General features: G+C 34.5%; 1 non-coding gene across 1 annotated transcript; it reads left to right on the forward strand.

Annotated features, from left to right (window-relative positions):
• Nucleotides 1-203: 203 nt before the first annotated feature.
• Nucleotides 204-309, forward strand: LOC113307266. The gene has a single exon (XR_003339070.1). It is a non-coding gene; the product is annotated as a small nucleolar RNA R71 (small nucleolar RNA).
• The last annotated feature ends 23,159 nt before the right edge of the window (nucleotides 310-23,468 follow it).

Consider the following 23,468-nt stretch of genomic DNA (forward strand, 5'->3'; position numbering starts at 1 on the left):
GGAGTTACCCAGATCATGTGATACTGTCCTGGTTTCCCTAATGGATTCCTATTGATGGGTTTTATCTGCAACCTCAGCAAAAAAATGACCATGCATCATCCACAGTTTTATCAATAAATTTACCATTACATATAGACTCAACCATGGCTCGAGAATGAAAGTCTAGTCCTTCGTAAAGAGTTGCGAACAGTCTCCACTTCTCAAATCCACGGTGAGGGCATTCACTCAACAAATCATTACACCGTTCAAAATACTGAAAAAAGTCTCTCCATCTTGTTGCACAAAACAAGTGATACTTTGACGGAGATCAACGGTCCTATGATGTGGAAAGAATTTTATGAAATATAGATTTGTGAGTTGTTCCCAAGTGGTGATTGACTGCGGTCTTAAATTGTAAAACCATGTTTTACCCTTTTCTTTTAAATAAAATGTAAACAAACGCAATTTCAGGAGTTTTCGGACATATGGTCTGATTGCACGGTCCAACAAATTTGTTCAAACTCTCGTACATGATGGTAGGGGTTTTAAGAATCAACCCCTCGTAATTTAGGAAGTAATTGTAACATTTTTTCATTCAATTCAAATGGACCATCAGTTTAAGGTAAAACAATGCATGAGGACAAACTTAATCTCGCAGGATACATGTAATCCTGGAGGGAATGGGGATGATTCGTAGCATCACCCATAATTTCTGGTTGGGAAGTTCTATACATGATAGAAATATGGATTTCAACTAGGTCCTTTTGGTTAAGTATAATTATAGTCAAGAAAGGATAAATTATAGACCAGGCAACATACGATTCAAAGACTAGGAAATCAGGCCAACCAAACACATGCGAAGGTCAGAAAAGGCATACATACGAAAAATGGGAGATCAAATGGATGCTCGCATACACACCAAAGATTTCAGAGAATAAATGATGCAAATCAGCGCATAACAATCATCTATCGCAAAATTTTAAGAATGTTACCGCCGGTACAGAACGGGGAGTAAGCACATCAACCTGATTTGATCCTTTCCTTTTGTTTTTCCTCTTTGGCTCGCACAACATCTTTGTAAGCACCGCCGTCACAGACTGGGACTAGCACAACATACAGACTTGCTCCTCTGCTTTTCCTCTTTTTATTTAGCTTGTATAGCAGCCTTTGTCTGTGCCTGTTAATCTCAACCGAAAATTTCAGTTTCCAGAAATGTACATAAAATTAAATTTCCAAGGTTTTCCGAAATAATTTCTGGAGACTCCACAGAATCATAGACAAAAAGAATCTTTTTCTGATGATATCTAAGAAAGTAAATCAACCATTATCAAGGATGGGATTACTCGCTTACCTTCACATCCGATTGGAAATCAACACCACTCTCACAGCATCCATAAAAACGTCTTTAATCTTCGGTCTTCAATTGTTGATGATGAACTCTTGAACTTTGTAGAATCTTGACAATGTGTAACTCTTATCTTCAATTTCCTTGTTGCTTGAATTTTCCTCTTAATTCTCTTTTTTTACCATGGTGTTTATTAAACAAAACTAAAAACAAACTCTAATAATTTTTTAATATATATATATATATATATTTTTATCATAACACAAATTGAAAATAACAAAATAATAATGAAACTATTAAATCCATGGAGGAAGGACTTTATCACTTAATTCTTAACAACCTGTATTGTCTTGATTTTATGAACTTCACTAATTCTCATATTTTTCTGTTTTCTTTGCTCTTGTAAAATAAGTCTTCAAATTGCGTATAGATTTCTGCTTTTTGAACTGTATTTTCTCTTTGAATACGAATTTTACTTTCCTTGTATTGTTGCATGTAAACCTTGGACTTTCTCAACTTTCGTCATGTATTATGATGTCCCGCTGCTTGTTGATGATGATGTGTTTCTATGGATCTGTGGATATTGTCGAGTGAGAGAGAATGGTGCTAACTACAAATCAAACTACAAGAAGGAGTTTTCATCTTTAGACATCATCCTCATGATTGACAAAATTAGTACTCAAGAGATCAAAAATAGTGCTGAAAGTGGTGCGAAGTTGGGTAGCTCACCATTCCTACCCCGAATTTACATACGGTGACACACACTCTGAAAGGACTTTTTAGATAGTCACGAAAAACGGAAGGTTGGTGCCTCGCTTGACGTAAAAATAGGTAGTCTCCACTAAGGGTGATCACAACTCTAATACAAAATATCTTTGATGCATCGAATTTTCCCACCTGCATGGTTAAATCCAACTTTAACGCTCAGACAAATAAGAAACCCGATTGTGTTCCAGTACTTCCAAGTTCAGTTATTTCGGTCAGACTCTCTATGTAAGCATAGCTAGAAGCATGCTAGTGACTCTAAAATCTCTACAAGTTGGAGGTTTTATGCAAATTTTTACAAGGATATTTTGAAGATCTTTTTTTTTAAATGCAAAAGACTTAAAACTCTATATGCAAATACTGGAGAACACAGTATTTGCAACTCTTTAGTTAATATCATTGTGTTTTAATCATCTTCATCATGTTCTAATTCCATTTGCTAGGGTTTAGATGAAACCCTTATTTGTATGCTAGGTTAGTCAATTTCCTGTTTTTGTTCTTGTTGTGCTTCATTGCTTTAGGAATGATAGTTAGCTAATGAATCAAATTAGCATGTGATTAGTTGTACAGTAAGAAGACAGATAATACTAGGGGTGAGTTAGTGAAATTAGTTGATAAATTATTCATTTGAGACCTTCAAGGAAGGGACAAGAAAATAACTTAAGTTTGTATTGCTTTAGTATAGTATTAGGAGGTGGATTCAATCACCCTAGTACTCCTCAATCAATTGTTTACAATCATTCCACTGCATCTTTAATTTACAATCTTCTTTACTACTTGTTTACTGCCAAAAAATCTTGTCGTATCGACACCCAAAACAACTCTTGTGTTACTCCCAGTTTGAATCAGTAGTAGTAAGACCATAGCTTCAACATAACACCCACCTTGTCCCTGAGGATCGACTCGTACTTACCCTGTTTACAAACTCGACGCTGTATACTTGCAGTAGTACAATTGTAGGTACTGTTTAGAGTCCCACCTATATTAAAACACAATCATTCCCCGGCAGCGGTGCCAAAAACTTGGTAGGTCTCTAAACAGTACCTACAATGATAACTGCAAGCGCACAGTGTGTATAACATAGATATGGAAAATACAGGTCGATCCCACAGGGAGTTGTTACGATGCGAAGCTAAACTTCTAAGTTCTACTATTGCTAATTCAAATGCGGGGTATCAAAAGGAGGTTTGTCGATACGACTAGATGATGTTTATGAAACACAAAATAGAAAACAGAACAATGCAAATGAAAGATACTAGGGCAGTCGAATCCACCTATTAACCTACACTAAGGCAATTCAGTCTCAATAATGTTCTTTTCCCTTGTAATGGACACCGGTCAAGATGCAAGTCTGCAGTTTATCCAGGGAGATCTCGAATGGAGGGTTTAATGTCAACTAAGGTCACTAAATAATCCCTAGTATTAGCTGTCTTCTTACAGTACAACTAATCACAGACCAATTTGATTACTTAAATAAATAAACCTTTCCTAAGATGGATGGCATAATATTAACTAAGGTAACTAATCCATAGCACAAGTTGTCTTCTTACAACACAACTCATCACAGACTAGCTTGGTCTCTTAAGCATGAGTTAAAGCACAATATAGGGTTATTCTACCTACCTATGTTGCATAGCAAACAAAAGGTGAAAGCAATATACTGTAACACAATGATTAAACCATTACTATATCATTTAAGCATAACAAGAACAATATCAGAGATTTGAATCAAACTAGCAATAGATTAAGGGCTTCATCTAAACCCTAGTTATGAAATTAAAACATGATGAAGAAATACTGAAAATTAATCTACATTATTGCTTGGCGCTTCGGCTAATCCGGGCATGAGTTTTACATCACAACCTCCTCTCTATTTATACATAAATTTTACTCAATTCCATTCCAATTCGATAACTAAGAGGGACCCACTCACCCAAAACGCGTTTCTCTGACAGTTTACATCTTCAATTCATCTCTACAAGCATACTATTCCAGTTGTTTGAAGATATCTTTAACTTTATCTCTCTCAATTCTAGCTTCCAGGGTTACTGTTTTTGATAAGAAAGAAGATAAGGTTGAGAGAGATAGAAATTAGAGGTATAGTTGATGTTAATTATGGTGGTTGTGCTCAGATAGGTGGGGGCGGAGGTGATTAATCGAGAGATGGAGGTACTGGTTTTGTGGAGATAAAGAAGAAATGAAGAAGATGTTGTTTATGGTCGATTAGTTGAAGGGATAAAGGGTGCTAAGGTGTAACGCGGTTGCATCTGATGTTGATGTACTGGTAGGAGGAGTTGTTGGATCTTGAGCGGCTGTTGGGTGCTAAACGGGTGTATCAAACTCTGATGCATCGGATCTGGATATGGGTTTGAGTTTTGGGTTATATACCAATCCAATGCTCTGTTTAGGCTTTGCAAGCATCTTGCGAAACGATTGCAAACGGATTGCAGGTGCTCTTTGCGTGATATTCTTCCAGTTTTCTCATTGTCTTTACTCCCCTGACCACCAAATTCCTGCTATTTTGGCTTCTCAATTCATCAAAGCTTTATTTAGTACCTAAAATCACAAAATTATTTAGTATAAGTATTTATTCTTGAAAAAAATGAAAACACAAATTTTAGGATAAAATAGAGAATTAGAGCATATAAGATAAGTTAAATGCCAATAAAAAGATGTAGAAATATGCAATATTTGGCACTCATCAGTTTGACAACGCTGTTGAAAGTGTACTGAGTATGCATACACGTTTGTATACTGGCAAACCAATACTCAGACTGGCTACTTAAGTACGCATACCCGTTTGCACACTTGAGTGGTTAAAGTTCTAAAATCGGTTGGCTCATGAACTAATACATTTATATATTAAGGAATGCATTCTTTGCAAATCGTGGCAATAATGTTCATGAATTGATTCGAGTGAATCAAACCGAATTTGCTTTAATTCCTTTCTTGTATACTTCTATAAAAATATAGCAATTGAAAAACTCTTTAACTAGTTTCATTTGAGTCATTTGAACTAGTTATAGTTAAGATGAATAAGGTTGATATTAGAGTGTTCATATAACTAACCTCGGTTAACTACGGTTGAGCCAACATGGTGTACAGGTTTAGGTACGGTTCCTAAACCTAAATGAGGGTACATTTCATTTTTGTATAACAAGATAAGTTTGATCTAATGGTTGAAATATATTAGCTTGAATCTAATCAGGTTTTCATCTAACGGTGAATATTGAATGCTTTGTTACCAAGGTAACTTTGATTTCAAACCTTGATTTGAAAACTATATAAAGGAGAACTCTAGAAAATGGGAAACCTAATCCCCACACCTCCTATGTGATACTAGTTGAAAAAGCGGGGGTCTAACAACCACACCCAATATTTCGCTTAGCAATCTGTATGGACAAACTCTAATATACTTTCTAGAGAATCAACTAGACAGTCAGACTCAATCTAGACAAAAAGTATATCAAATAGTTTATATCTCTATCTCTCGATTTAAATATTACTTAAGCAAACTGTGAGTCTCGATTAAATACAAGAGAGATAAACTTGGATGGTACCAAAGACCAATATCCAAGGATCAATCAATATCAATCAACAACCAAAGGTCGGATTTCCAATTAATCGATTCAAACGCACAACCTGTATTATTTTAATTACATAGCAAAATATAATGCGGAAAAGAAATAACACAGACACCAGAATTTTGTTAAGGAGGAAAACTCAAATGCAGAAAAACTCCGGGACCTAGTCTAGATTGAACACACACTGTATTAAGCCGCTACAGACACTAGCCTACTCCAAACTAACTTCGGTCTGCACTGTAGTTGAACCCCAATCAATCTCACACTGATCCAAGGTACAGTTATCCTCCTACGTCTCTGATCTCGGTATGATACTACGTACTTGATTCCCTTAGCTGATCTCACCCACAACTAAGAGTTGCTACGACCCAAAGTCGAAGATTTTAATAAACAAATCTGTATCACACGGAAAAGTCTACGGTAATAGATAAATCCATCTCCCACGAATATACCTACGAGTTTTGTTCCGTATTTTGATAAAATCAAGGTGAACAGGAACCAATTGATAAACCGGACTTATATTTCCGAAGAAGAACCTAGTATTATCAATCACCTCACAATAGTCTTAATCGACGCAGCGAAAAAGGATATTGTGGAATCACAAACGATGAGATGAAGATGTTTGTGATTACTTTTTATCTTGCGTATCGGAGATAGAAATCTCAAGCCAATTATTGTAATTTTACTCGTACGATAGAAACAACAATACCAGATCACACAACTACAATAAAAGTAGTATCGGTCTGGCTTCACAATCCCAATGAAGTCTTTAAGTCGTTAACCTGGTTTAGAAGAAGAAACCAAAGGTTAAAGGAGAATCGACTCTAGCTTAGCACAACTAGTATCACACAGAATGTGCGGGGATTAGGTTTCCCAGTTGGTAGAGTTCTCCCTTATATAGTCTTTCAAATCAGGGTTTGCAATCAATGTTAGCTTGGTAACAAAGCATTCAATATTCACCGTTAGATGAAAACCTGATTAGATTCAAGCTAATATTTATCAACCGTTATATCGAAAACATAGCTTGTTATACACAAATGAAATGTATGTTTCTAGGCTTGTGTAACCGTACCCAAACGTGTACATTAGTTGGTTCAACAATAGTTAACCAAATGGTTAGCCATATGATCACTTTCATATCAACCATATTCTTCTTCACCATAACTAGTTCAAATGACTCAAATGAACCAGTTAGAGAGTTGTTCAATTGCTTAGATCTTTATATACTACACAAGACACAATCGAAGCAAAAACGGTTTGATTCACTTGAATCGGTTCATGAACTTTATAGATATGGTTTGCAATTATATTCGTTAGTTTATTTAAACACGAGTTCAAGAAAAACCGTTTTTAGATATAACCACTCAAGTTATTGGACTGGGTTCGCGGGCTTAAGACTCTGGAAGGAGTTCACAAACTCCAGCAGAAATTCTCGGGTCGAGAACTTCCGCCAGTTCGCGGACAAAGCTCATGCCACTTCTAGTTCTCTTGATAAACAAAGTTCGCAAACTTTGGTTCATTAAAAATATATATATATATATGTGTTTCCACAACAATGCTTATATCTTACCAATGGTTATGTAATCTAAACTCTCATTCAATCATTGAAACATTCTCAAAGGAAGTTATATAGTTGTTATTCACAAACCATTTTTCGTCAGAGCAATTTTCAAAGTGATTGAAACATAACATAACTTTTGTCACTAGGTAAAGATGAACTTGGCTAAAGCGAAAGCTTTACCAACACATATTTCGAGAAATAGATAGGCGAGATAAACTCGGCTCGAAATACAAAATGTGTATAATCTAAGTCTATATAGAAAAAATGACTTTTGTCTCAAGATAGGAGATAAATAGACTTTTGAGTGATAGATAAGTTCAAGCCTCCACATACCTTTTGGTCGATGAAGATCCACCAGTCCCTTGAGTAGTCCTTCATCTTGCATGATAATTGCCATGGAGTTCTTGAGCTAAAATACACTTTCTATCATACTCCGAGACCTTATCTATAGTAAACTATAAATCAAAACTTATAGTTTTGATCATTAACATTGACAAACATGCTTGAGATAGCAACGCATGCGAGTTCGTCCGAGCAATGCTCTAACACTAGTTGTATAAGCTAGAGTCGATTCTCCTTTAACCTTAGGTTTTTCACGGAACCCTGTAGGTTAATGACTTAAAGACTTCATTGGGATTGTGAAGCCATACCCAACTATTTTCTCTGTAGTTCTGTGATCTAATCTTGCTGTTTCTATCGTATTTGAGTACTATCTTCTCTAAGATTGGCTCGAGATTTAATCTCCGATAGGCAAGATAAAAAGTAGTCACAAACATCTTCATCTCATCTTTTGTGATTCCACAATATCTTGTTTCGATACCATACGATTAAGATTATTGTGAGGTGATTGATATTTCTAGGCTGTTCTTCGGGAATATAAGTCCAGTATATCAATTGGTTCCTGATCACCTTTATTTATCAAAATACGGAACAAAACTCGTTGGTATTTATATGGGAGACAGATTTATCTATTTCTATAGACTTTTCTGTGTGAGATAGATTTTTTTATCAAGTCTTCGACTTTGGGTCGTAGAAACTCCTTATTGTGGGTGAGATCAGCTAAGGGAATCAAGTGCGTAGTATCCTGCTGGGATCAGAGACGTAAAGAGTGCAACTGTACCATGAATCAGTGTGAGATTTATTAGGGTTCAACTACAGTCCAGTCCGAAGTTCATTGGTAGTAGGCTAGTGTCTGTAGCGGTGTAATACAGTGTGGTGTTCAAATATGGACTTGGTCCCGGGGTTTTTCTGCATTTACGGTTTCCTCGTTAACAAAATTCTAGTGTATGTATTATTTATTTTCCGCATTATATTTTGTTATATGATTGAAATATCACATGTTGTGCGTAGAATCGATCAATTGGAAAATCCAACTTTTGGTTGTTGAAGTTGATTGATCCTTGAACATTGGTCTTTGTTACCATTCAAATAATTTCTCTTATATTCAATCGGGTTCGCAAATTCCTATTCGCTGATTGGATTGAAAGATCGAGATATAAAAATCTTTGACATACTTTTCTCTAGATTGAGTCTAACTGTCTAGTTCAATCTCTTGAAAGTATACTGGAGTTTGTCTATTCAGATTGCAAAATGAAATATTGGGTGTGGTTGTTAGACCTCCGCTTTTTCATTATTGATGACTATGAGAGCCGGGTATAAAATCTTTTAATGTCTCATGCTCATTAGCACCGAAATATTTTGAAAATTAGGCCATGTAGCTTCGCCCCTGACTAAATGCATGTCTACTTAATACTGACTTGGTTCACAAATTGTTTGTTGGTTTACTACTATGCTAATTGTGTTTCTTTTTTATTGCATAGCTGTTAGGAGAAAATAAAACAGATACATTGTTGTGGAAATATGTAAGAAGTCATGTTGAATCGAAAGAGTTCGTTATGTACCGTGTGAATGGTTTTGTTTTCTCTCCCATGTATTAAGAAGAAACGGTCGTTAGTCAAGACAATGGTGTTTGCATGACAACAAACACCATATTTAGGAGCAAGAAAGGCGATAAAAATCCCAAGACTTCATTGACCAAGTGGTATGGGGTTGTGAATCAAATCTTAGAATTGGACTATGGTCAATTTACCGAGGTTGTGTTTTATTATGATTGGGTGAAAGCGAGAAGTGGAAGAAAAATTTGTCTCGTTTCAGATTTGATTTTGGTGAATATGAAGAGAATGAGGGATTCCGATAATTGGAGGGACGAGCTTGCAATTCTCGCTGAAGAGGCATGTGGATTATTCTACTCTAAAGATTTAAAAACGTCGATTGGTGGGTTGTTAACCATTCACCGTAATAGATGATGCAGGCAATCAATAATTTGGAGAAACCCCAAATTGGCAGTTTCCAATAACTATTTTTAGATGAACCTAATTTACGACCTTTGTTACATCCTTTGACGAATTTTGAAGCTTTTAAGATCTTGTAGGATTAATTGTCCTTCAATGAATTATAATTTTATGGGAGTAACAGGAAGTCTTATTAGACTTTGTTTGTGTATGTGAAATTAGACTTTGTTTGGTTTATATGAAATCAGACCGTTATTTGGTATTATAATGTTGAATGGTTTGGACAGGTAATTTGAATGGTTCAAACCTCTTAAAAGATATTATAATGTTGAATGATTCTGCAAGAACGGGTAATTTGAAATGCTTGGTGGTTTGGATACTTAGGAACCAATGTTAACTTTTCACAAATTCTTCTTATCTATTATTGCTTAGAATCCAAAAAGGTTTTACAATCCCTGATTCTCATAATTTATTGAAGAAAAACAGTTGTCAGTCAGGGAAAAAAATAATCAGTGGGTCACAACTTTTTATTACATACAGTGTTGCAAAAGAATTTATAGACAATCAATAATAGACAAGCAAAAAACAGATCAGTAGCCTGCATTTCACAAGCAAAACAGATCATCAATATAATTTTTGTCTATTTCAGTAGCCTAGCAATTCAAAAAATTATGGGAGCAACAGGACAACTAGTGCTAACCTAACGACAATATCTTGGTAATACGAATGGAATAACAATATGAGAAATAAAATACTATAATCCATGATTATAATAGGAGCACAAACATTTTTTGAACTTAGTATCAAAAAATGCTGCACATCAGCACTAAGTTCACATAACCAAAAAAAAACAATACTACAAGGTGTTTTCCCCACAAAGTTACACATGTAACGAAGGTTGCACAAAGTTCTTAAAAGATATTTGCTCCAGAAATACCGTGACACATGTAACTTAAGCTACCCAAAAAAGATAAAATCACCCACAACAATTTCATTCATCAAAAATTCCAGACGTCTTAAAGGCCATACTAACCATCCAGTCATACCTAAAAGGTCCTTCAAAGTCCAATAATCATCCCATTGCGGTGCATCATATACATCACAAGTCTCATCCAAGATGGTTTCAATCCGCACTCTCCTTTCATCTACTCCAACCGGTACTCCATGAAACAGCCTTCCCTCCAATCTCTGCATGATATAACCTTTAGCTGCTACCTTCTTATTTTTTTCAGTAGGTTCACATATTGAATCTTTCTATTGTTAATATCATGATTCCCCACAATATCAACAACACTAGAAATCGAGCCAATTGTGGTAGGACTAGAAGCATCAACAGATGGTACATTATCGGTCCGGATTTGATTACGCTGCTGACTGGATAAAAATCATTCAAAGCCTGCACATGACCAACATAGTTCAGATGGTTTGATACCAATTTTCTCTATCAACTTCATAGTATGGAATTCTATGTATCCTTTCATAATTGAGAGATGATAATATGCAATAAAACTAACCTTTGAAAGATTATTAATCTTGTTGACCAACACATTGTCTTCCTTTGGTCCTCATTGGAAATATCGTAACAAACGAAAAAAAAACTCTCAAAATATCATATGTGTCATACAATGTATGATCACACGATGCAGGTTCCCTTATACCTACATCAAATATCACTTTGATGTCCAAAACAAATAAACAAACAAAAACATTATTATTATAGATCCACCTACCACCACTCACTGCATAATCAAGAACTCTCCTATTATTATTCTTCTTCATCACAAGACGAAGAATGAAAAACTAGAAGAAATTTTAGAGTGAGATAGATGGATTGAAGTGATTGGTATCGGGGATAAGAAACATATGGTGTTTACATATGGAAAAAGGGTTTTCGAAATCATGTTCTTTTAGAAGATATGATAATATCAGGTGATGCTGAAGATTTAGGGATTTACAAATCAAAAACAAATACACATTAGTCTTTGGTCCATATAGAGTTCCATTTCAGTTGAATTGACAGGTTAGAGGTTATATTGGATTTGTAGAAATAATTTACCAAGGTCAGAATGGTGATGACAGAGTTCGTGTTTGTTGCTACTGCAAATAGAAATAATAAGTTTTCTAAAATACTCGAGAAGAATTGAAAACAAAATCGAGCTTCGCCTTTAACATCTCCAACCACTTGGTAGAAAATAAGTTTCAAGTTTAAAATTCAATCTAATTCCTTTTAGAATGAATACTCATTGGTGATTTTTACATTTGAAAGTGTTATCAACACAACACTTGAACGAGCGGATGTAACCTAAGTTATTAATTAATTGAAATTTTCTTTCTTTGCAGTTTGTTACTACTTCAATTTTTTAAATGATCCAGAACATACAAAACAAACTTATTCTTGTAACTGTTTGGTAACCATTATTATAGTAGATTATGAGCCCATAAATTATGCATCCCATAATCCATTATATGAATATTTGTTAAATTTATATTAATTGACCAATAGCGCAGGAAAATAATATATTATGACCAACATTATTGATTCTTAAATTCAAAATATCATTTAACATATCCAGGCTCAAGCTTATACGTTTTTTCTTATAAAAGAAAAAGAAACGCTCATTATTTTTATTTCTACGGTGAAATGTAAGGATATTACTTTTGTTTCTGTGGTTCATACCTTGTGGTGTATTACAAGGTGACTAAAATGTTTAATGGATATCCCATTTTCTCTTTCCCCAAGCCAATTTTGTTTTCAATTTCATCATAATTTTGTTTAATGATAGACTTTTCATCCAAAATTCCCAAATTGCTTTCAGTCGATTACAATTGAAGTACCAGAGTTTGATATTATTCTTTCAATTTGATGTTATAGCCTCAAACTTAAAAATTAGAATTTCTTCAATTTAGTAATACTCCTTTGAAAATGGAAAAATTACAAGTTTATAAATATCTTCTCTTTAATATTATCACTCATTAAAAATATATTTATTTCGTAAACAACTTTATTTTTAAGCTTAAATATCCTCTACTGCTACTCGAACTTTACCAATTCTCTACTAAACAATAGATCATCGTGGATAACAAATATCAAAGTATCAAACGGACATACCAACGAGTGATTCGAATGTTTAACCGGAAAAAATTAATTCAACAACATTTGAGGCACAAGCCCACAAATTCATAATTCCATATCATATTCTGAAGATGATCAAAATAAATTTAAATGAACCATGAATACTTTGCTCATTTTTGGTATTGACTACCATGAATAGTTTATCTTGTTTCCAAGTTAGTTACCTTTCGTTTTCTATTATATCACATGTTGCAATGCCAAATTTGTCCCTCCATCAATTAGGCGTTAATGATGTCGTTATTCAAAATTGGTCCTACATTCCCTCGGTTCTTAAAACAAAAGAGATAATAATTTTCTCAAATTCTCTATAACCCTTATTGATGAAGGTCTTCAATGAGATCATGCTAATTAATTTACTATGAGTTTCCATTCTAAAATTTTATGTACTTATGTCCTGTTATATGCTGATGACATTGTTGTTATATGTAATAATGACTCTTCTGTTCAATCTCTTATTCGTAAGCTCGTAATTCGTTTCACTCAAAATATTTGGTCGAATACGGCTTCACATCTAATTGTTCGATACTACAAATACACTATCAACCATGGCATCTTCTTGTTTTCTTCTGATTCTTTATCCCTTTCTCATTACACTGACTCTGAATCTTATAAAGTCGCCACAAGCAAATACAATTTTAGATTGTTCGAATCGTTCATTGATCTTTATCATAGAGGTTGTCGATTTTTTCTTTTTTTAGTAACTGAGAACGAGCAGTAGGCTAATATCATAAAAATATGAATATTACTTGAAAGAATGTTCAAAACTGTGAGCATATTTTTGTATAATTGAACTACAACAAAAAGATTTTTTTGGGAAACAATGTGTGTTTTCTTGCGTAACCGGGAGACTTAAAGAGATTTTCAGGTGAGCATATACTGAGCAAGGTTGGACATTTGGCTCCTTAAACGTTTATGACATGAATTTTCTCTACTCACGCATTGTCAAGCATTTTCGACGTAGCAAACATCATACTCGACCATATTAACAGTTGGTTATGATACTATTTGTAAATATACATTTACAACGGATTAATCATCATTCATATTTCACAATGGTATGTTTCTAAATTTTCCTGCTACTAAATCAAGGGTCACTAGTTTCCTACAAAGACATACTTTGATATTTGGAGATTCTGGTGGTGGATACAAGAAACCAATTTCAAAAAACATAAGAAAAATAAAAGATTACTTCATAGAAATTTAATTCTTTTCGTTTTAAAAAGTCATTCTCTAATTTTATTCCCATTCTAATTTCATTTTTTATTTTATTTTTTTGCTTTTAGATATTCAAAATTACTTCTTATGATGGATCCAAACAACCTATAATTCTACTAGCAACAAGCACTTATCTACTGATGCAACCTTATTACTTGTAAATGATAATAACAATAGAGATTTAAAGAATCCATGTACAATTGTACCAACGTACTTTACGTGCCTAATTGGAAGTATCGTAATAAACGTAAAAAAACTCAAATTATCATACGTGTCATACAATAATATGATCACATAGTGCAGGTTCTCCTACACCTACTTAAAATGTCACTCTGAAGTCCAAAACAAACGAATAAGCAATAACATTAGTATTATAGATCCACCGACCACCACTCACTGCAGAATCAAGAATGCTCTTACTTTTCTTCTTCCTCAAAAGACGAATAATAAAAACCTAATTTTTTTTATAAAGAAATAGATAGATCGAAAGCATGGGTGTTGAGGAGAAGAACATCTGGTGTTTACATGTGGGAAAAGGGTTTCCCAAATCATGTTCTTTTTGAAGATATGATATGATCAGGTGATGCTGAATATTTAAAGATTTACAAATCAAAAAACAAATACCCATTAGTCTGTGGTCCATATAGAGTTTCATTTCTGTTGAATTGGCAGGTTAAAGGTTATATTGGAATTGTAGAGATAGTTTACCAAGATCAGAATGGTGATGACAGAGTTCTTGTTTATTGCTACTACAAAAAGAAACAATAAGTTTTCTAAAATACTCGGGAAAAAAAAAATCAAACTTCAGCCGAAACCTCTCAAACTACTTGGGTAAAATAAGTTTCAAGTTTAAAAATCAATATAATTCCTTTTAGAAAGAACACTCATTCGTGATTTTCCATTAGAAAGTGTTATCAACACAACACTCGAATGAGAAGATGTAACTTAAGTTATTAATTAGTTGCAATTTGCTTCCTTTGCAATTGGCTACTACTTCAATTTTTTAAATGATCCATAATATACAAAACAAACTCATTCTTACAGTTGTTTGGTAACCATTATTATAGTGGATTATGAGCCCATAATCTATTATATGAGTGACTGTTAAGAAGCTTAGATCATCATTCTTTCGTTTCATCTCTGAGAGTAAAAAAATATTTGTGAAAAATTATTAAAATAATTATGCCAACATCATTATCAAGTGGTTATAGATAAACATAAATTTAGAGTCATGTTACTACGAGGGAAAGAATGGATTTGAGGAGGAAATTAAGAAATTGAATGAGGGATTGACCTTTTCAAAAAGCACTGGAAAGTCTATAATATCCTTGAAATTAAATACATCTTTTTCTCTCTACGACAAAAATAACCTAAAATCAATCACACCCTAATTTCTTTCCTCCACCTACTATGAGCATCAACCATGAAGATTAAATACATATAACTAGTTATTTGTACGAAAATGAGAAATTATAAAATCCTTCATACATGTTAGTCTAAGACTCCAAATCTCAAATGAAATCTTAGAATTTAATATAAATTCCAAGTAAATATGTGATGTTGTTGTCTTTTAGATTATGTGTTTCCTGATCATCAATCTCAAATAAATCTTTTCTAGATTGGGTAGAAAAATCAAAAAATTAAGTTGAAGATCCACCTATCTTCAGTAAAGATATTCTAGAAAAACAATCTGAACCGGAATATCATCATGCTATGATAAATGTTTGATTGTTCGTGTTAAATTAGAAAACGGGTAATAACAGTTAATCAAATCATGAACATAACTAAATCGCTTAGCAATTTAATTGTAAATATAAAGTTCTAAGAAAATCTCTACATTAAGTCATTTTTTATATTTTTATCTCTTTTAATTTTTCTATCGATGGTGATTGAGATTGTAATGGAAAACTAGTGAGGGTAGGTTGGGTAGTCCAATATTATTTTATGTCTTTTTATTTACTTGACTTTGACCATATGTTGACTACACTCTTGTTAGTTTTTTCCCTCCTCAAATTCATTATTTTCCTCCTAATAACAGGACTCTAAATTTACCAAACAAGATAGTGACTCTGGAAAATCAGTATAACAATAGTCTATTAAATAAATTGCTAAAATTACAACTATGTAATGGGAGTATAAAAAAACAAAAGTCGGAAAAAAAAACATTCGCTAAATTGTTAGGTTGTATACGCTATTATTAGGCGCATCAAACTTAATCTATGTTCATGTTCAAGCAAACCCTTGAACCACATCGGAAAAAATCCACGATTTTCAAGTAGAATAGTAAAAGTTGAGGTTCTTTTAAGCTTGAGAATTCATTATTTTGAACACTACTATGCTAGTTTGTTTTTTTTTCTTTTATAAATATAACTTCAATTATTCGGGAAAAACATATGAAAATCCGCATATCTCATTCATTAATCATCTTGGTTACTGGGTATCAATCTTTCTCGACGTCAATTTAATGAACAAGAGATCCCCCGTAAATATAAGAAAACAAAACCCATCATTATTGCTTATCAATATTGCGAGAACATTAACAACCCCACTCTGAATCATGCGGAATTCAATACGGGTTCTAAAGTTGGAACCATGGCTAAATCAAGACCTATCAAGAATATTAGAGCTAAGAAAATAGTGGCTGGAAGAATCTCATCTGGAAATGCTTCAGTTCATCAATCAAAGATCTTGGAATCACGTACGGTGGAAAAACTTAAGGATGCTAATCGGTATTTTTCAAAATCTCTCTTGTTTTCATTCTTATTGATTATCCCTGGTTGCATCACACTGCATTTGAATTTGGAATCGAACTTTTATGTTAAAACCGTTGTCTTTCCCACCTTATCTTACCTTATAGTCTCATACTTTTAGCAGTTCATTAGAATTCTTTCATGGAACTGTCAAGGATTAAAATCTAAAACAACTAGTCAACAACTTAGGAAATTAATAATTCTAATTAACCAAATACTATTTTCCTATCTAAGACTATATATGGAAAGGATTTTGTTCTAGACACGATGCATCAGTCTTTATTTTATAATTATGTTTGCCAATCTCCAATGGGCGATGGTGATCTTGTTTTGGCTTGGGATAATTCTGTCAAACTTATTGTCACTTACTGGGATAAAAATAAAATAAATTGTAATATTTGAAATGTAAGAACCAAAATTGAATTAATTTTTAAATGCATGTATGAGATTCCCTTTAAGGATATTGGGAAAGACAACTCTTGGAGAATGGTTAACCTGATGGGTCAAAACATGATAAAACTTTGGATGATATTAGAAGACCTAAATGGTACTCTTCATCACGATGAAAAAAGAGGTGTGAAAATACAAGGGTACATAAATACACCACAATCTTTTATTTGATAACAACCTATTCAAGATCCACCGTGTGTAAACCTCTTTAAGCAACAAACACTAAAGGAATATTTCAACACGGTGTCCACTTGGAACATGTTTAGTTCGGACTGACCTAACAATGTGAGAATATCAAAGTAAAGTGGAGAAATCCAATACACTTTATGTGATCGTCTATGGATATGAAATCGAGACAATACAACAACAAAGTGTTCACTTGATAATAGGTACATTAACAAACCGAAAACTTACAGGATCAATATCAAGTTCCTAGTTAATGTACAAGTGTATTTACTTTAAATTATAATAAAAAAAATATAATAAACAAATTATAATTGCGTAATAATAAAGTAAATGATACAGCAGGATTTTTTTAACAAGGAAACCGCAAATGCAGAAAAACCTGGGGACCTAGTCCAATTTTGAATACTCTCATAATTAAGCCGCTATACAAAATCCAATACCAACTTCGTATAGTGGAGACAAATTAGACTACTCCTAGCTACTTAGTTTCCTCAGTATCCCTGCGCCTTCGACTTTGAGATTCACGCACGTGAATAACAAGTCCTTTGGATTGTATTCCAAACAACAAAGGAAGAATATTTTTAGCAACCACTCTAATCAATCTTTCCTATAATGATATGTGAGTTTTTGATAAAGGCTCTTCCTTTTTAAACTAATAAACTCTTTTTTTTGGTTAAATCAATATAAACTCTGATTACTGAAAGAATCAAACTCGAGATTTACATTCAATCAATATAGATCTCAAAGAGAAACTATAAGTTGATGCAGATCTCACGCAACTATTCAATCAAGTCTATCAAAGATAAACACGATTCTAGATGGATCCTAGCAGATCAAGGTTTGTACGCTAAATCCACCAGATACGTAAACTGATAAGAATTCTTCTTCATCTTCATATCTTCTATTACCTTCAATACCTTCACAACACAACTTGAATCCTCTTGTAATCAATCACGCACAAAATGGAGTCTGTTAACAATGGATTATCACAAGATGTCTTTAGATCCTAAGATGGTTTTAAATATACCGTCGATACATTGATCTAGTTTGAGTAACCCTTATTGATACATTGGATCCATTTACCTTGGTAGCTATTATCATAGAGGCCGAATTCAAAATAATAATAGACGAAAAGGCTGAGAAAACAGAGACACAAGAAAGTAATTCGAAGAAAAATATCTTCTCTAGATTATGAACAAGAAAACGATCACAATTCCCTCTTTGTTACGCTCACAATCTCTCTAAACAGTGGATCAACCTTAAACTGTTTCCTAGATTGGACAAGTATTGTTCCAAGATTTTCCTAGGTTTTCTGTATCTAGTATGTGTCCTTAGCTATTAGCCAAAGCCCTCTATTTATAGCCTTCATCGTACTTAGCCGACCAAGGACTTCTATTAGGAATCTATTTCCTAAACCAAGAGTATTTCCTAAAACAAAACTCTTCCCTAACTAGGAATTCTGCCTAAACAGGGATTCCTTCCTAGAATAGGATTCTTCCCTCAATTTAGCTTGAGGTTAACTAAGTTCCCTAAAAGAGTACGGATACACATGTATCATGGGCCTCCCTTTTAATAACTGGAACTCCTGTGAGAGTTAAAGAATGAAGGTTAAGGAACTCGAGAGTCCCCTTTTCCTTGTTAAACCACTTGGCCTTGCTAGGAACTTAACCTTTCCAATTAGAAAAGCTTCTTTCTATCATTGTCGTGTTTTAGTCATTCTTCGCTCCAATACGCAGTCTTCTTTGAGTGGTTCCTCCATATCAAACCATAAGTCTTCTACACATGGTAAGATGATAGTATCGTCACTGTCACCATCTAATAATGGTGGTTCAAACAACTTCAAGTATTCGGCATTTATAACTGAGTACATTCCTAAATAAGTTGGAAGATCCATACGAAAGGTATTGTCACCAATCTGATCGAGAATACGAAATGGTCCATACCTCAATGGCTTCAACGTCTTACCTTCCCCCTCCAGTCGTTCCTTACCTAATTTTAACCATAGCAAGTCAGCAACACCGAAATTACAAGGAACACTTGTATTTGGCTTGTGACTTCTTTAATTGTGCTTCAAAAGTTGCATGAATCTGATATATCTTTCCCAAGAACTTTTGTGCTTCCGTTGACTTCCTTCTTTTCCCTCCATTGAGGTATTACAAGAAAATACTAGATCGAAAGGACTAGGTGGTAAGTAACCATAGCACGTCTCGAAAGGAGATTTTCCCGAAGAAATATGAACTGCTCTATTGAATGCAAATTGTAGATATGGTAAACTCTCATCCCAAGTCTTAGGGTGCTTGGAATTATATCCCCTTAACATGTGAACCATAGTCACGTCGACCACTTCTGTTTGTCCGTCTGTTTGTGGATAAAAAGTTGTACTCTTCTTCAACCTAGTTTCCATCATCTTCCTTAAAGAATCCCAAAAGTGACTAAGGAATCTACTATCCCTATAAGAAAAAATCGAAGTAGGTAACCCAAAATGCTTCCACACATGCTCAAATAAGAGATTTGCTGCACCGTCTCCCAATACCGTCTTTTTACATGGAATTAATGCGATCATCTTGTTGAATCGGTCGACCATAACGAACAAGTAATCATAACCAGACTTGGACTTTGGTAACCCACCAAGAAAATCCATAGAGATACTCTCCCAAGGTCTTGATGGTAATGGTAATGGTATATATAACCCACGTTTCCTGTTGGAAGGTTTAGATGTGCTTCACAACTTATACCCTCTAACCAACTTAGCCACATCATCTTGGATCTTTGGCCAAAAGACATAACGACGAAGGTTAAGAATAGTTTTATTCATCCCAAAGTGTCCAGCAACTGGGTATGTGTGTGCCTCTCTCAACCATTGTAAATGATCTCCATCTTATGGAATGCAAAGTAACTGACTCTTGTATAACAATCCATATCGGGGTTCAAACTCGCCTTTCAACCCACTCTTTACACATTCAAACACCTTCTTGAAGTCTTTTCTAGATGTGTATGACTCTGCATACTCTTGAGGAACAATCGGTTGAATTCTCATGGCCACCATTAATGCTCGGATTGGTGGACGAGACAACATATCTGCCAACTTGTTTGTTACTCCCTTCTTGTACTTAATGAGAACGTTGAAACTCATCAAGTAAGATATCAACTTCATGTGTCGGGCTTGTTGTAGTTTCGTCTGTGCGTGTAGATACTCCAAAGGTTTCTGATCTGAATGTACCACCACTTCTTTACCTAAGAGATACACTCGCCAATGCTTGATACATTGATATGAAGCATAAAATTCTTTGTCATAAGGTGCGTAGTTCTTAAAAGCACCTGAGAAAAATTATGAACGGTACTCCAGTGGTTTACCATCTTGTAACAACACTCCTCTCATTGCATAGTTGGAAGCGTCGGTCTCAACTTCAACGCTGTAAGCTAGGAAATGCCAACACCGGTGCTTCTGAAATCTTCCTTTTTAGTAACTGAAAAGCGTCTTCATGGATTTTCTACCATTCAAACTTTCCTTAGCTCCTGTCAAACTATGTAAAGGTACGGTAATAGTCGAAAAATGCCGGATAAACTTACGCAAGTATGTGCAAGCCCAAAGAAACTTCTGATTTCAGTTACAGTATTAGGTCTAAGCCACTTAGTGATCACTTAAACCTTTCTTGGATCAATCTTCCGTTGTCTACCACCAACAATGAATCCGAGATACACCAACTCCTCCTTTCCAAACTCACACTTCTTTCCGTTCAACTTCAGTTGTCCTTCATGTAACACATTAAACACCTTCTCAACGTGAACGAGATGCTCTTCCCAAGTTCTGATGTATATTATGATATCATCCAAGTAAACAATCACAAAATATTTTATAAAAGGTCGTAATAAATCATTCACCAAACGTATAAACGTCGTTGGAACGTTACACAAAGAAAAATGCATCACCAACCATTCTAACAAGCCTTGTTTGGTTTTGAAAGCAGTCCTACATGTATCATCTTCTCGGAATCTCGCTTGGTGGTATCCGGATTTGAAATCTAACTTTGTAAAAACTCGAGCTTTTTCCAACTGATCCATCATGTCGTCTATCCTAGGTAGAGGATAATGATTCTTGATAGTGAATTTGTTCAATACTCTATAATCAATACACATACGCCAGCATCCATGTTTCTTTGGTACCAATAATACCGCTGATCCATAAGGTAAAGCACTTGGCACTATCATTCCTAATTCAAGAAGTTCCTGGACTTGTTTCTTGATCTCATCATATTCCTCTATGGACGTGCGATAAAGACCTACATTAAAAAGAGAACTCTCTCGGGTCAACAAAATTTCATGCTCCACACTCCTCTTTGGCGGTAACCCCGTGACATTATAAAATAAATCCTCGTATTTCAACTTCAACCTCTATAGGTCGCCTTCTTGTTTTGTAGTCAAGGCTGTCAAACAAACTTTACTCGGCTTCTCCACAAGAGAACGGATCACAAGGAGAATGAACTTTGTGCTAGCATTCACCAGCCGCTTAGCCTGAGTGGTTGTGGTCAAGCTTTCTGATAGGATATGGAGATATTAATTTATGATAACCGCAATCGCACGGTGTCTAGCTAGTAGACAGAGGCAAGTACGGGTCGTTCCCACATGGAGTGGTGGAAATACCAATAATCAATATTCTCAATCAATTAACCAGCAATGATGTTTTTGGATTTTTATAAATGAAAACGAAATAATTAGATTAAGATAAACTAATAAAGTGAATTCGTAGAGAGAGACAATAACCAGGATTTTGTGATGTCAACCATTATTTCTATAGGTAACATAATTATGAAAATACGTTTATCGCCTGTTCTATTGGCATCACCTATTATAAATATTAGAGCCACAAATATCGCTGGGACACCCTAAGTCTAGCACATCAAAAGACTTAACCAAAGTATGCACCATCAAATTGCGTTAGCGATAAAATTATGCGAAACTAATTTTAGTTCACAAATATTATCCGCCTTTTCTAAGCATAACCCATCAAAGAATTTAACCCAAGCATGGATTATCAAATAATAAGAGAAAACATATTTGTAAAACTAATTCATTATGCATATAGGTTTATAAAACCGGTGAAGCAACAACACGTTTTCAATAAATCGATAAACAATATTCAAAAATCAATCTATTCAAATCATGATGGTCTTTTGCTCAATTAATCAATTCAAATAGCCAAATACCCCAAGTAGTTTTCAATCATAAACCCTAGTTACGAAGATTTAGCTAGACATGGATTTCTCAAAAGCCATAAACATACTGAAAAGATTCACTAACTAATCAAGAAGATGATGGAAATGAAAATATAAGAATTGCAAACCCTTGTCTTCCACCTCGTAGCCGCGCTTCTCTCTTTGCTCTCTTCCAATTCTCGGCTTTGTAGCCGACCTGTCTCCCCTTTATGTTCGTAAACCTACGTGCATATAGGTCTTGCGCCTAGGGGTGTGCAACGGACGGACGGTTGCTGATTAGGGATCACCCGCAACCAAACCGTCAAAGTTGCGGATTTGAAAAATTGAACCGTAACCGGCCCAATCACCCGTGGATTTGACATCCACGGATTAGCGGGTGATGCAGACCGGATGCGGATTAACCGCGGATTTAGAAAAAAAATTAAAAAAAAAAAAAGTCTGCCTATCTGTGAAAATCCCTTCGTAGGGGTAATTGATCTCTCTATTTATGTTAACTCACTGTCTTACTCCCATGATAATAAATTAATAACAATGAAGCAATTGCCAAAGTTTTGTTGCACAACATTATGAGTACAATATATACTTATTAGGTAGTAATCTTAATTAACACTGCAACTGATAAGTGTAGTGATCTTTAATCATTTGATGTAGCACCTTGTTTTTGAAAACGAATTTAATTTCCTCTATGAATTGACAAACAACATGATAAATTTCCTGAATTAGTGTTTTAGCAGGATTCTTGTCCACATTAGACCACCTTTGGCGGATAATTAACTGCTACCTTTTTTTGTGTTTATATTCAGTATCAAGAGGAGGGCACAACTTCTTTTTCCAGTAGTTCTCACAACGCACGGAATGGATCACATGCAAGCATCGAGAAGCTTCAAAACCTTCAGTTTCTTCAAGAAGATTATGCAGATCTTGAAATGTTCTCTGAAGAGGACGAACCTCTTTTCCTAGTAAATTAAATTAGAGATATCTAGTCTAATCTAAAAT

This window comes from Papaver somniferum, chromosome 8 (genome assembly GCF_003573695.1).
Source record: "Papaver somniferum cultivar HN1 chromosome 8, ASM357369v1, whole genome shotgun sequence".
NCBI lineage: Eukaryota > Viridiplantae > Streptophyta > Magnoliopsida > Ranunculales > Papaveraceae > Papaver > Papaver somniferum.